Source organism: Agelaius tricolor, unplaced genomic scaffold, assembly GCF_023055355.1.
Source record: "Agelaius tricolor isolate 1412-34295 unplaced genomic scaffold, bAgeTri1.0.p SCAF_72, whole genome shotgun sequence".
Lineage (NCBI taxonomy): Eukaryota > Metazoa > Chordata > Aves > Passeriformes > Icteridae > Agelaius > Agelaius tricolor.
In genome coordinates this window covers 1099387-1112200 of record NW_027269332.1, presented here as the reverse complement: position 1 = coordinate 1112200, position 12814 = coordinate 1099387, and the positions used below count along the sequence as shown (strand labels likewise).

The window sequence follows — 12814 nt, the reverse complement described above, 5'->3', positions numbered from 1 at the left end:
AAAGTGAGTTTAATTGCAGAGCAGGATCTAGGTTATTTCACATGGCAGCAGGCCCTTTTTTTACTGGTTCTGTCTCTCCACTCAAGACTGTAGCCAAGAACCATAATTTCAGCAGTCTCTGTTAATGTTTGGTGATTGCTTCATTGCATTGTTAATAAACAGTTGAATCAGGTGGGCTTTTATCTTTAAAAACACATTTTTATTTTTACTTCAACTAATTAACTAAAGTTTGCTTAGTCCAAGTAAATCTGATTTTTTTTTCAAAGGGTCTTTTTCCATACAGATATTTCCAGCTCTGCTTCTGAAAAAAAAATCATCTCATTCCCTTCAAAGCTTGTAGGCAGTTGTTAGCCTACAGTTTTGAGTTTTGCTTTGTCTTTTCTTCAGTCATAAAACAACCCTTTTGAAGCTGCTTGACACCAGCTAGAAAGTTGTATGTAGATAAAATTACCAGGAAGAAAATGCTTAAGTCTGTATGGGAATAAACTGGGGGTCACCAACCTGTTCCTGTGGCTGGGCTGTAAGAGCAAAGTCAGTAGGTTTTATTGCTTTTTGAGTTTTATTTTCTCTTTTTTTCCTTTTTTTATCTCTATTTTTTTTTGTTAGTTAGTTGTAAATGAACCCAAATACAACTGAGATTCAAATTCAGGTGGTGGTGATTGTTAATGTTACTGGGTTTGGTTTTTTTTATTTTTGTACCTGTGCCTGCTCAGATTGTGGAAGATAACTTCTAAGTGCAGAGAATTTAGAAGGAAAAGCCCCTTCAAAAACCTAGAAATATTGATGGTCATGGAAAATCATAAGTTTTGTAAAGAGTTTGTTAAGGGAGGAGCCAGGACAAGGACAAGCAAGTATCACTGCTCAAAGTTGGTGGTGGCAAACAAGAGAATGAGCAAAATGAGTATTCCTTTTTCCTTGTATTCTGATGACATGAGGAGGTCAGGGGTAGCACTCAGTTCCAGGTTGCTGGGAAAGGCTAAAAACATAATGGGGAATATTCTGTAAAGAAGTGTTACTTGTTCTGATTGTCCTGTGACCTGTTTTGTCCTGGGGTTTCATCCTAATTAGGGGTGAATTGAGTGGGGCTTGTGCTTTTCTCAGCTCGTGGTCCATGTTTGCTGTATTGATAATGTGTGGGTCAGGGAAGGAAGATAAAGAACTGTTTTTATATGATGCTGTTTAGTTAATGAATGGTTATTTTGATAAGCAAGTAATAAGAGTGAAAAAATTGGTGTATTTCAGTTCTCTGTGATGCTGGTGAACAGGTAGTCTAATAGATCCCACAAAACTTGACTTATCTTGGTAGGAAGAAATTTTGATAACTTATCTTCATTGAGGAATGACTTCCCCCCCTCTTTTTTCCACACAGATTTTAGAGGTAGTTATTGTTCTAAGAGCAGAAATTGATGATTTAGGAAATTTCTATACAAAATATAGAGAGGACGCATTTCTGTTTGTTCATCTGATTGCTCAAAAATAATATAGGAAATTGAGGTTTGTCTTCACCAAATTGAGGTTTGCCTGCATGCAGAGCTCAGCAGGGAGCCAGGGATGGTTGGCTTTTCAACCTTCATGCACCAGCCTGATCTTGGTGGGTCTTACATGCTGCTGCTGCTTTTCCTGGAGCTCTCTGAGCTCTAGGCTGGAAAAGCAATTCTGTCAAGTTAAACCAGTAGGAAAAACTTCCTGGATTTCTATATCAAGGATGTTGATTTCAGAGTTTGGTTGTGTGTGTGTTTTGTAGTTGAAAAATAAAAGAAATTCCCGTTGGTATTCATATGTATATTTCATGCTACAAATTGTTTAGGTTAGACTGGCTTGATAATAATACACTGTAACGAAACTTAGGGATGCCAAACCTGGCTAGAAGGACAAGCACTCCCCATCTGAGATGAACTTTGGCCTGTGTGAGCACAGGGTATCACAACACAAACTCAGACTTGCTCATGCTTGTTCCTCTTATGCATCCTACCTGTGCACACCTTGTGCCACTTTCTGCTGCATTTCCCCCCTCCCTGCTGGAGATTTGGGGTGACCCAAACCCCAAACTGCAACCACAACTGCAGGAGGTGCCCAGAGAGGTGTGAGTAGCTCAGAGAGGTGCTGAGCTGTGCAGGTGCAGTGGGCTTTGGGCAGTCCCTGAAGCCCTGGGTTGTTCTTGGGGAGATGCCGCTCTGTCACCCCTGCAGGAAGGTCAGGTGCAACTCAGGAACCTCAGGGCAGTGTGTAAGCCCTGGAGTAAGTGTGTGAGTGACCCAGCTACTCTCAGAGTGGCAGCTGAGAGCAGGAGCAGATGCAGAGGACCCCTTGCTCCCAGCACTGTGTTGGCACTGCTAGCTGTGCAGGCATGTCAGACATTCTGTACTTGATCTGCTCAAACACTCCAGAGAAACAGGAATATGGAGTCACAGCTGTCTCCTAGTTCAATCTTGGTATTGATTTATCATGATAAGAGGTGCTTCTTTAGTTCTAATAATGTCTACTTTTTTTTTCTTTTTGCCATTCCATATTTCTATGGCAGCTTTCCCACGTGATATATGTTGGGTCACACATTAATTTACACCAGCCTCTGTTCTGCAAAAAAGAGTTCATGAGCTAAATAAAAAGGAGTGGGGAGGGGTATGTCTAGCAGAGCCCAGGCTTTTGTTTCATGTTTTGGATGTATTTTCTTTTTAAAATAAAATTGTTGATATGCATTTGCTTTTATTTTTCTAGCCTTCCTCTTGCTGATGACCGGGTTCCTGTTTGATCCTGTTTACAAGCTTCTCAAGACTGAAAATAACCCCAGCTCCTCTGCCCTGGGTAGGAAAACAAAGCCTTGTAAAGACACAGTGCAATTATTCTGGCAGTAAGGAAGAGTGTGGTGTGAAGAAAGAGCTTGGGGAGGAAAAGGAGAAGGTTACTAGGTTACCACAAAAGGCATTAGTGTCCTCAGTTTTCTCACCCACTCTTGGACTGGGGAGGAGGGGGAGCAATGCCAGCCAGTAAATAAGCATTCTCCAGAGTGTGTATGCTCAGTGTTAATCTTGTAATTTGTCTGTACTTTCTGTTACTCATTCAACTTTGCAGTTGTGTTTCAATCTATTAAAAACATTCAATAAGATAACTATGGAGGAGTTTTGGGGTTGGATTGTTGTTTTGTTTTGTTGGTTTTGTTTGTTTTTGTTGGTTTTGTTTGTTTTTGTTGGGTTTTTTGTTTTTGTGGATATATGTGCAATATTTTAGTAGTGTTGCTGTGTAAATATCTACATCCCAAATACTAAATTTATACAAATATGGTGTTTCTTGTCATTAGGGAGACTGGATGGGGAGGAATCTGGTTAAATGCTGTTGGCCTGGCAGGAGACTCAGTTGCAGATGATCCCACCAGTTCTTGTGTCTTGTTGATCCTGATGCCAAAATGATGTTTGCTTTTATATATATTTTTCACATATATTCCTAGCTCTGTAGACTGTTGCTATACAGTTATAGAGTTTCCTAGCTTCAGCACTTTTCCTAATAGTCACATTTTTGAGGGCCTGTTCTAATTTTACTTCTTGTGGCAATCAAGGACAAGACACCTCCCCAAGACCTTTCTCATGTAATAAGACATAACCAGCAAGCAGGGGGGCTTCAGAGGGGTTGCACCAAGAGGGGGAATTATTTCATTACCTCCTTCTAACTGAAGATTCTTTTCAATTTTGCTTCTTTGCTAAACTTATAAAATGTGCTTGCCCTGTGTCACGAGGGCATGTTGGACACACATTTCTGGCTTGTATTTGACACATTGGATTTTGGGGTGTTGTGTACCTGGAGGGACCTTCATCCAAAATGTAACTGCAAACTCACCTCATCCTGTTTGGCTCTTGAGTTTAGGGGTTGAAGAGGCAACAATCCTGAAGTAGGGGGTGTCACCTGTCTTTGACCAGGTTGCTCTCTTGTTTCTGTATCATGAGTGGCAGTTGCTAAAACATCAGGGTTAGAAATGCAGCCCTGGTGACAGGTGACACAGCCACTTTTCCTGGGTGGAAATGAGGAGAAGCCGTGCAAGAGCTGTGCAGCTGAGACTTTGGGCTGACTGAGCTAAAACCCGGAGACAGCCTGCTTGATTTCAGTAGGATTTTGTCCACATGCAGAGGGCTATGCTACTGTTGTTTTTCAGAAGAAAAAAAAATTCTAATTAAATTTGAATGCAGTATTATGTGAATGATTGATAATATTATGGTGTAAATCGATGTTTTTCTGCTTGGTGGTGAGGCCTTAGACACACATCTGAGATGACAGCCTAAGTCATGGTATTTTAACATGATTGATTCAGATCTGGAGAAGTTGTACCATTCACTTATATCTTCCTAAATGCCAGAAGTCAGTTGTGACATTCTCATCTTTTCCTCTTCTAAATACGCTTATCAAAGAAGAAATCACTAATTTGCCAGGCAGTGCTTAATAATCAGGGAAGTGAAACTTCTATTATACAGAAAAAAAAAAATCTTTTGCTGAGTTGCTGAATGATTTTTAAATAATAAAAGCTTGCTATGTACTGAGCAAGTAATTTTTTTAAATTATTTTTCTTTTCTTAAGGCCTCATTCTGAGAGAGGTCACTAGCCTTTGAGAATTGAGCCACTTTGTTGACAAATCTGTCCTCTAAATTGAAGAGCATTAATTAGAACTTTATGCTGCAGATTCTTTCTTTTGAATGTGGGCGGTGATATCAACAAAAATGTCGAATGAATTTGAAGCTGATTTTAAAAGGTCTGCCACCTGTAGATAAAAATGTGCATTACTGCACGTGGTAATCATCAAGGTCAGAGGCTGTGATATGATCCACTGACCTTTTGAAATCAAAACACTTCCTATAAAGGAAGAAAGGCCCTGATTTCTCTGTCTGTGTTAATGGAGGACATGTCTGTATATTCAGCTGTATTGATACACTGTAAAACAGCTACTGGAGAAAAGATAGTTCCAATTCTGTTAGCCCCAAATTTCCTATCATTTCCTCTGCAGGCTTACAAAGCTCTTGCTATTTCTGTATGTGTCGAGGAACTTTTTTTTTTTTTTTTTAATCTAATGATATAGATTGCTAAAAATATTCAGGTGTCTGAGACAGCAGCAAAACATCTCAGAGCCACCCTACAAAAATAAACTAGTTTTATGTGTGCAGGATGAAGAAACAAGTGTAAAGGAACAGACTTCAGCTCCAGGCTTTTTTCAGGGGCATTTGCGATAGGGGAGGGGAGAAACAACCCAGCAACTATCATTGTAAAAATTATGAGGAGCACTTTGATGGTCCTTTTTGAAGTCATTTCATTGAACAGGGGCCAAAGCAAAAGCCTGAAAGGCAACTTGGAGTGGGATTTTACAGCCCCAGCCCCTCTCTGCTGTGTGCAGTGGAGAGCAAGTGCCTGTGCACACAGAAATGCTGAGAAAGGCTAAAGGGAAAGGAAGGACACGAAGGGAGGATTTTCTGTTTTCATCTGAGCACTTGGAAGCCCAAGCCCAAGGAGCAGCAATTTTAGCTAAGCTAATGCAATAGAAGGCCATTGCACCCAAACTGTCTCAGCAGAACTTCCTGCATAATTAGATTGTAAATCTTCTCAACTGAGGAAGTTTTGCCCAGGGTCAGATTGTCTAAGTAATAATCCATTCTACATAAATTAGAAGATTTGAACTGCTGGGATACATTATTACATTAGTTTTGGGTTTTATTCTTAATATAACTAAGGAGAACAAATGCAACAATTCTTTTTCTTTTCTTTTAATTACCTTAGTCTCCTTAGCTTTAGTTTACCTCAGAAGGCCTTTGCTGTAGGTTTAGGGATTTCTCCTGAGCAATGATGACGAAGTTATATAGGCAAATTAATACATTTTTAATACACTTCAGAAAGTGATGCTACATAATCCTTTGGCCAAGTGATATCATTTCTTCAGTGAAGAATTTAGTCAGAGATGCTGCTGCTCTTTTTGTGCTGTTGGAGTTTTACCTTCCATTATGACCCCCTTTTCAGCAAAGAATAGAAATTCATCTTTGGGGTAAAAGTAATGGGTGAAAAATTACTATTAACTGGTTTTAACCAGGTAGGGGTTGAAGTTAATAGTTCAATTATTTTCTCTGAGAAAAGGAAGATTATGGGTACTTCACATGCATATACAGCTACATGGAAAAGTGATGGGGTAAATCCTGAAGTTCTTACTCAGGCAAAAATCACCATGGAAATGTCAGTATTTGATCTGCTTGAAGAAAGCCAAGTTTGAAGTACAGCATGAATGAATTAATATGGTTTGGACTTGTTATTGTGTGTTTGGTGGGTGCTGGTTATTTGGTGGTTTTTTGGTGCTTTTTGGTGTTGGTACATTTGACTTTATAAAATAGAGAAGTAGGCAACTGCTCAGGAGAGCCTTTTGGAAGCAAAACACCTTTGGGGCTGAATTCTCTTCTTATTGAAAATCCATATGATACATTTTTTTTTTAAGACAAGAAGGAAACTATCTGGGGTGTGAGGTACTGCACTGGAAGCCAGATTTTTTAATTTTTTTATAATATAATTTTTTACTTCTGCTTAAAATTCAAACTTGCTCTCATTGCTGCCATTATAATCCTTATAAAATTATTTCTACATAGTCAAAATTTCCATTATTATTGGAATGTGCAAGGGGCTGTGTTTCCTTTCTTTTTTTTCTTTTTTTTTTTTGTCCTCAGGAGCATCAGATATAAAGAAAATCAGAAATCAGACCTCAAGACTACTTTTGAGGCAGAAATAATCCAACCATTATTTCTGGTGTAAAAGGTTTGTGAATAGCATCATTTGCCTAGAAGCTGTTTTCCAACCTAATAACTCCTGGAATAATGACTTAAAACTGTTTCCAAGAGGATTAAGGCCCATATAACTATTAGGAAGTATAAGTTTCTGAAAAAGCTTCTTTCTGATTGGTGAAGAGGTGAGTTCTGATTTGGGTTAAAGCTGCTTGCTTAGGAGAATCAGTTTCAATCTCTCTGAAGTCAAAAGTGTTGAAGTAATCCTCTAGAGAGGGATTGTCTGAGGGCTTTTTTTCCCTTTCTTTATAAATGTAATATATATGTGTGTATATAGATATATATTTATTGCCATAATGACCTGGGAGATGGTCATTTAAAGGAATTTTTAATCCATTTGGGAGGGGCTTTTTAATCCTCTGCCCTAGTGTGCCTTGAGCAAAAGCTGTTCAGAATGGGCTGAGATTGCAGCTGAGCACTTGGCTTGTTGGCTAATCATCACTTGAACACTCTTCATGGGAGAGGCCGTGGAACAGAATTTATTATCTGTGGTGATGTTGTGCTTTTAGGGTTGCGTGCGTGTTGGATGCTCTGTGCTCTTGGTGATTGCTTTTTCAGCCAGTGTGGCCTGGAAAGGGAAGGGAGGAGAAGACATGGGCTGGGATGATTTGGGAATACCCCAGGTACAGGGGTCATTATGCATTAGAGGAGTGCATGGGTTTGCAGCTGAATCTGTTTGATAAAGAGCTGTGTGCCGAGTTGTACTTTCTAATTGTCCCAACTTCCCAGTCGTGCCTCAAAATGCACTGGTGACAGAAGTTCACCACAGAGAGCACATGAATTCACACTGAAATGGCTCTTAGGCACCTATTGTTCCCTTGAGTTAGCCAGAGCTCCTGGCTGCATCACAGAAATGTCTCAGCAGATCCCTCTGAAAACCTGGAATCATCAGTGGGCTCAGCCAGCTCCATCCTGGGTGCCTTCCCTGCCAGCAGCTGGGACTGGTTCATTCACAGCTGCCCCAAGAGCACACTCCTGTGAGAAGGTGAAACAAACAGCTGCTGTTAGCAAAGGGAAATAGAATCGCTTTATTTGCTTGAGGAATCAGTACCACTGGCCATTCAGAAATCTGTAATAATATGTGTGTGCTGTGTTCATGTTGACCTTTAGAGAAATGCAGCCTTGTGAGCAATTTGAAGGTGATTTAGCAGAGTTTCTCACTAATAAGGTAACAATGAGATCTGGCTGTCGAATCTTGTTGTTATACAAGGCAGAGCCAGTTTTGTGGGACACTGAAATCCATCTTTGAAAAATGCAGAAGGAATATAATCAGTGATGGTACTTAGCATGCAGCTGAACTGGGCCCTGTTTTGAAAAAATTGCTCTAATTTTTACAGTGGTTGACTGCAGCCACAATAGAGAAAAGTGAATAAGTGTTTTCTGATTAGGTCTGTGGCCAAATTCTTATTTCTGATGCAGGGTGCACAGTGCCAAAATCTGATGCATATGCTTATGAAATATTTTTCTGGTTCTATATGTGCTATAAATACATTCCACATGGCTTTATACAAAGCTCTCTGTTATTTCAGTAAGTCACAAGCTACTAAGCCAGATCCAAAGAAGCTGAAGCTCTGAATAAGGTTCTTTAACATTTTATGACTTTGAAACACTGGTTTAGAGTATATTTGCTTCATTAATTTGTGGCTTTGATCTCAGTTGGGTAAGCATTGAAAAGATAGGCAAAATTTAATGGGAAAAAAAACCCTTTTCACAAAGGTCTCTTGTTGCCCTTAAGTTAACAGGCTGAAGAAAGTTTCTTTTCATTTTCAGCAGTCTGGGTTCTGATTTTGAACCAGGAATATGCAGTCTTACTTAAAAATATATCATTCGAGGCATGCTGCTGCTGAAGATCTTTTTTTGGTGTGACCAGGTTTGGCAAAATTGCTTGCCTAGGGTGAATAGGAGGCTCTCCTGGAATTTTTGGAAGGGAAAAAAAGATCTGAGCTCCCTCTGCTCCCAGCTGTGGGACTGGAGGAGAGGCTGGATAGTTGGTCCTTCCTAGCCCCAGCCAGGTCTGGCCAGTGGCTCAGGAGCTCCTTGGAGTGTTCCCAAGTGAGAATGAAATCAAGGCTGGCTACTGCCTTGCTGGCTTCTCTTTTTTATATTAAAACTTGAATTCCAGCATTACAATTAAAAAGATGAGGAGAGAGAATGGATTAGCTGCAGAGAAAAGTTTGGTAAGCCTAAGCAGAAAACTCAGAGATGAGCTGCAGGGAGTTGCAGCAACAGGTTGTTCTAGTTCCTCCTTGTGTGTTTGGGGTTTTTCAATGACCATTTATATAGAGTAAATTCAAGTTAAATAAAGGAACACTTTTTTCCCTCCCTTCCCTTTTATTTCCTGCCCAGAAGCAGCTTGGCATGACCAATGGGAAGTGCAGGTTTGTTCCCAAGACTGGTGATACAAATACAGTATCAGCCCATTTGTTTGCTTTGTTATTTGCTCAGCAGCTTCCTAATTGAGCCTTCCTCCTGTCCCTTCCCCACATCCCTGAGTTTTCATCCCTTGCAGCCTGGGAGAGAGCAGAGCCCCCACCCTGCCAGGTTCCTGTGGCCACCAAATCAAGGGCAGGTGTGAGGAAGGCTGGGGACATCTCTTACACCTGTGCAACAGCACAGGGATCGCTGCCTTGGGGAATTCAGGATGTTGGGAGTGCACTGTGGACATGGAAGGATGATTGGAGGGCAGAGACTGCACAGCTGGGCTTGGACATCTCAGCAGTGGCAGCCAGAGCAAATGCTCTGGGTCCCTTTCCTCAGGTGAGGGGGGAAAGGAGCATCAAAGGGCACTGACATCCCACAGCTGATTTTTGGTCAGCCTCCCTAAACTCTGTTGAAACAGGTAAAGGTGACTTTTTCACCATGGTATTTTCTGAAAAATCCCTTCGCCAGGATTTCTTCTCCTGGGAAGCTGGAAAGCTTCCGCTTCTCCCTGCTTTGCTGCTTTGGAATGAGATTTGGAGAATTGCTTACCCAGCATGTGAATTGTTTTAATTTAATGACCAATCATGGTCCAGCTGTGTCAGGACTCTGGTCAGTCGCGGGTTTTTATTATTCATTCTTGTTTTAGACTTCTGATGTCTCCTTTCTCTTTTAGTATAGTTTTATAATATAATATAATATAATGCAATACATAATATAATATATATAATATCATATATAATATAATATAATATAATATAAATGCTGTCTGAGAACTTGGGGTCAAATTCTCATCTCTCACCTCCTCCTGGGAACTCAAGACCACAACTTTTTATAAAGTCTGGTGTTTTGTGTCTTTCTCCAAGAGTCCAGCAGAAGATCATGGTGGAGCTGGGGGTGCTGAGCCCCTCAGAAAATTTGGCCTCCTTGCATCCCCTCCAGTGGGATGTGACACACCTGGAGCCTCCAGGTGCTCCTGAGCCCTTGGATGGGAACCCTCCTAAGGAAAAGGGGAAGGGGGCATTCAGCAACTGGGGCTCCCAGGATGGGAGAGCCATCAGCTTGTGATTTCCACCCCTTGGAAAGGGTTAATGCTGAGGTGCTCCATTGTATTAATGATGGCTGTGTCTCCACAGCCCCGTTGGGCTCTTTCAGGGGCCTCTCAAAACAATGAGTGCAGTGAGGCTGTTCTGTCTAATTACTCCAAGACAGGGATGCTAAAGAGGAATTAATGACAGTTGACAAGTGCAATTAATAATTATAGCAAAGCTGGGAGTCATGCAGCAGGCAGATGACAATAACAGGGTAACTGTACATGACAGCTTTCATCCGTTCCCCCCTGCCCCTCCTGCTTCTCCTTTCTTTCACCCTTTCATGTGAGCTGCTGCATGAGCTGGGCCAGGACACGTGTGGACAAGGAAGGAGAAGATCAGTTCCACGGATTTGTCCAATTCCTGACCCCACTCTTCCCAACCCCACTCTCTGCCTCCTAAGGAAAGTGGAATTAAAAAAAAAAAAAAGAAAAAAAATTACAAAAATTATCAACAGCACCAACTTAGCAGCACAGGCTTCTGTTAGCTTTCACGGTCAGGTGTTGACAAGACTACTTAAAATTCATGTTGTGAGATTGGAAGGAGAAGGGGACAGGGAAAGGCAGCAGCAAGCTGGAGTTGAAGTGGGATTTCCATATCAAAGGCCAGGCCTTTGGCTCTGAATGGTAATTAAAGTACCCAGATTTCATCTCCTTGGTCAGCTCATGAAAAGGAAAAAAAAATTAGAGAGAGGATTTTTTCACTCCCTTTAGACTACAGTACAGCAAGCAGTAAATTAAATGAAAGTTGAGCTAAAAGGTGCCTAACGCTTCAATCTTTTGCATCTAATAAAATCTATGATGTTTTTAAAGCATTTATTCAGTTCACATCTTCATCTTGCTGTGATTATAAAGAATATCATGTCTGCTTACATTTATTGGGCACACATCTTGGCCTTCCCAGGGTTGTAAAAGGATTTCACTTTTCATTATGTTGCTGTTGTGTTACGGCCTTTTGGCTTAAAAAAAAAAAAATAGAAAAGGGGGGAGAAAAGGAAGGGGGGGAAAAAAGCACATTTTTCTAGTAATTTCTAGTTGGTCATTGTAGGAACCACTAACAGGGTAAACCAAATAAATGCAAATTTAATGAGGCATTGGCAACTAGTAATGAATTCAGCAGCCTCTCACCTTGAGGTTGTTCGTTCAGACTGGGGCTGTGACACTGCTGGAAGTGGCCACAAACCAGCAGGCACGTGGCAGTAAATTCACAAGGCTTTGTCACTTTGGTCCAGCTCTAGTGGCCCTACAGTGCTGAAATGGGAGCCCTGCTTGCATTTTCAGGAGTCTCTCTTGGGGCTGTACGACCCTGTCCTCCCTGGACTCCCTGTCTGTGGCATGTTCAGGTCAGGCTTAGGCTGTAAAAATGTGGGATGTCTTTCCCTGAGCTTCTCCTGGCCTGACCTGGTTCCAGGTCTTATGGAGATGTGCAGTGGTGTCCAATGTTTGGGGCTGGTGGGCTCTGGCCTCAATAGCAGTGGGGGAATCCCAAAATTGGGGGTTTGACCAGAACTGTTGGTGCCTGTTGTGCCCTGGAATTTCTCTTTACATCTGTGCTGTACTCATCACCCTGGGCTCCGGCCTTTGGGTTTGCACCTCACTAAATCCACGGCTGCATCCTCTTTTTTTGGCTGAATGCCCTAAGGAGAAAAGAAGTTTCTTTTCTTTTCTTTTCTCTTTTCAATTCTGCTTCATAACTATGAAAACCTGAAACCTCAACTCTTGGGGCCAAAATGAACATAATTGGGGGTGATCAGGCTGGGTCAGAATCTGCTGCAGATCACTGAAAATATCTCTCCTGGATGGTGGATCAGTTCCTTGAGCTGAAATGCCAAAGTGTCTCTGGTTTGGTCCATTTTCCTACAGTTCCACCATACCAAATGTGTGCCTCCTGCCAGGAGCATTTTGGGATGAGTTACTGCAGGTGTGGGCAGCACTGGATGTATGTGGCTGTCCTGTGTGTGTTAGTGCAGCAGTTCTGATGGAAGGGGTAAGAAGAGTTCCTTGGAGCCAAGCATGGAATAATTAAAATTCAATTTTTAAAAGGCAGGAAAAGGGGAGGAAAGGCAAAATATTGTTGCTTTAACAGAGAACAAGAACTTAGAAATAAGTCAAACTAAATACTTGTTGAACACTCATGTACCCCAAACTTGAGGCTTACCAATATAGACTTGTATTCTAAATTCTGAGGTTATTTTTCTTCCTCCCTTTTTTACTCTCCCTTTCTTGCTCTCTAAGGTATGCTTTCCTCCCCCCTTGCCCCCCAGCTCGAGTGCATCATTTTCTGCTATTGTGTTTAAGGAAACTCTGCTGCAGGGGCTCTGAAATGAATAAAAATGTAATCCTCTATGTGCCCATTGTGCACTCTCATTTGTTTTTGCTGTATCGATTTATCAGCAGAGGGAAATTACTGGCTGGAAGAGAGGATGCCAGTCAGAATGACATTTATTTCATAGTACAAGGAGCCTCTCCAGCGTGTTTCCATGTAACCCAGATATTGGAGCTGTAAAAGGGCTTG

General features: G+C 41.4%; 1 protein-coding gene across 13 annotated transcripts in view; it reads left to right on the top strand.

The window, feature by feature from the left end:
- SOX5 (SRY-box transcription factor 5) overlaps positions 1 to 12814 on the top strand; it is a 608636-nt gene that overhangs the window by 145662 nt on the left and 450160 nt on the right. For 11 of the 13 annotated variants that reach the window (XM_071418001.1, XM_071417994.1, XM_071417991.1 and 8 more), the window contains one exon: positions 2716 to 2802. The exons of the other annotated variants lie outside the window; for them this stretch is intronic. The gene's annotated coding sequence lies outside the window, so the exon portion shown is untranslated. The remainder of the gene's footprint in view (positions 1 to 2715; positions 2803 to 12814) is intronic. 13 annotated transcript variants of the gene reach the window in all.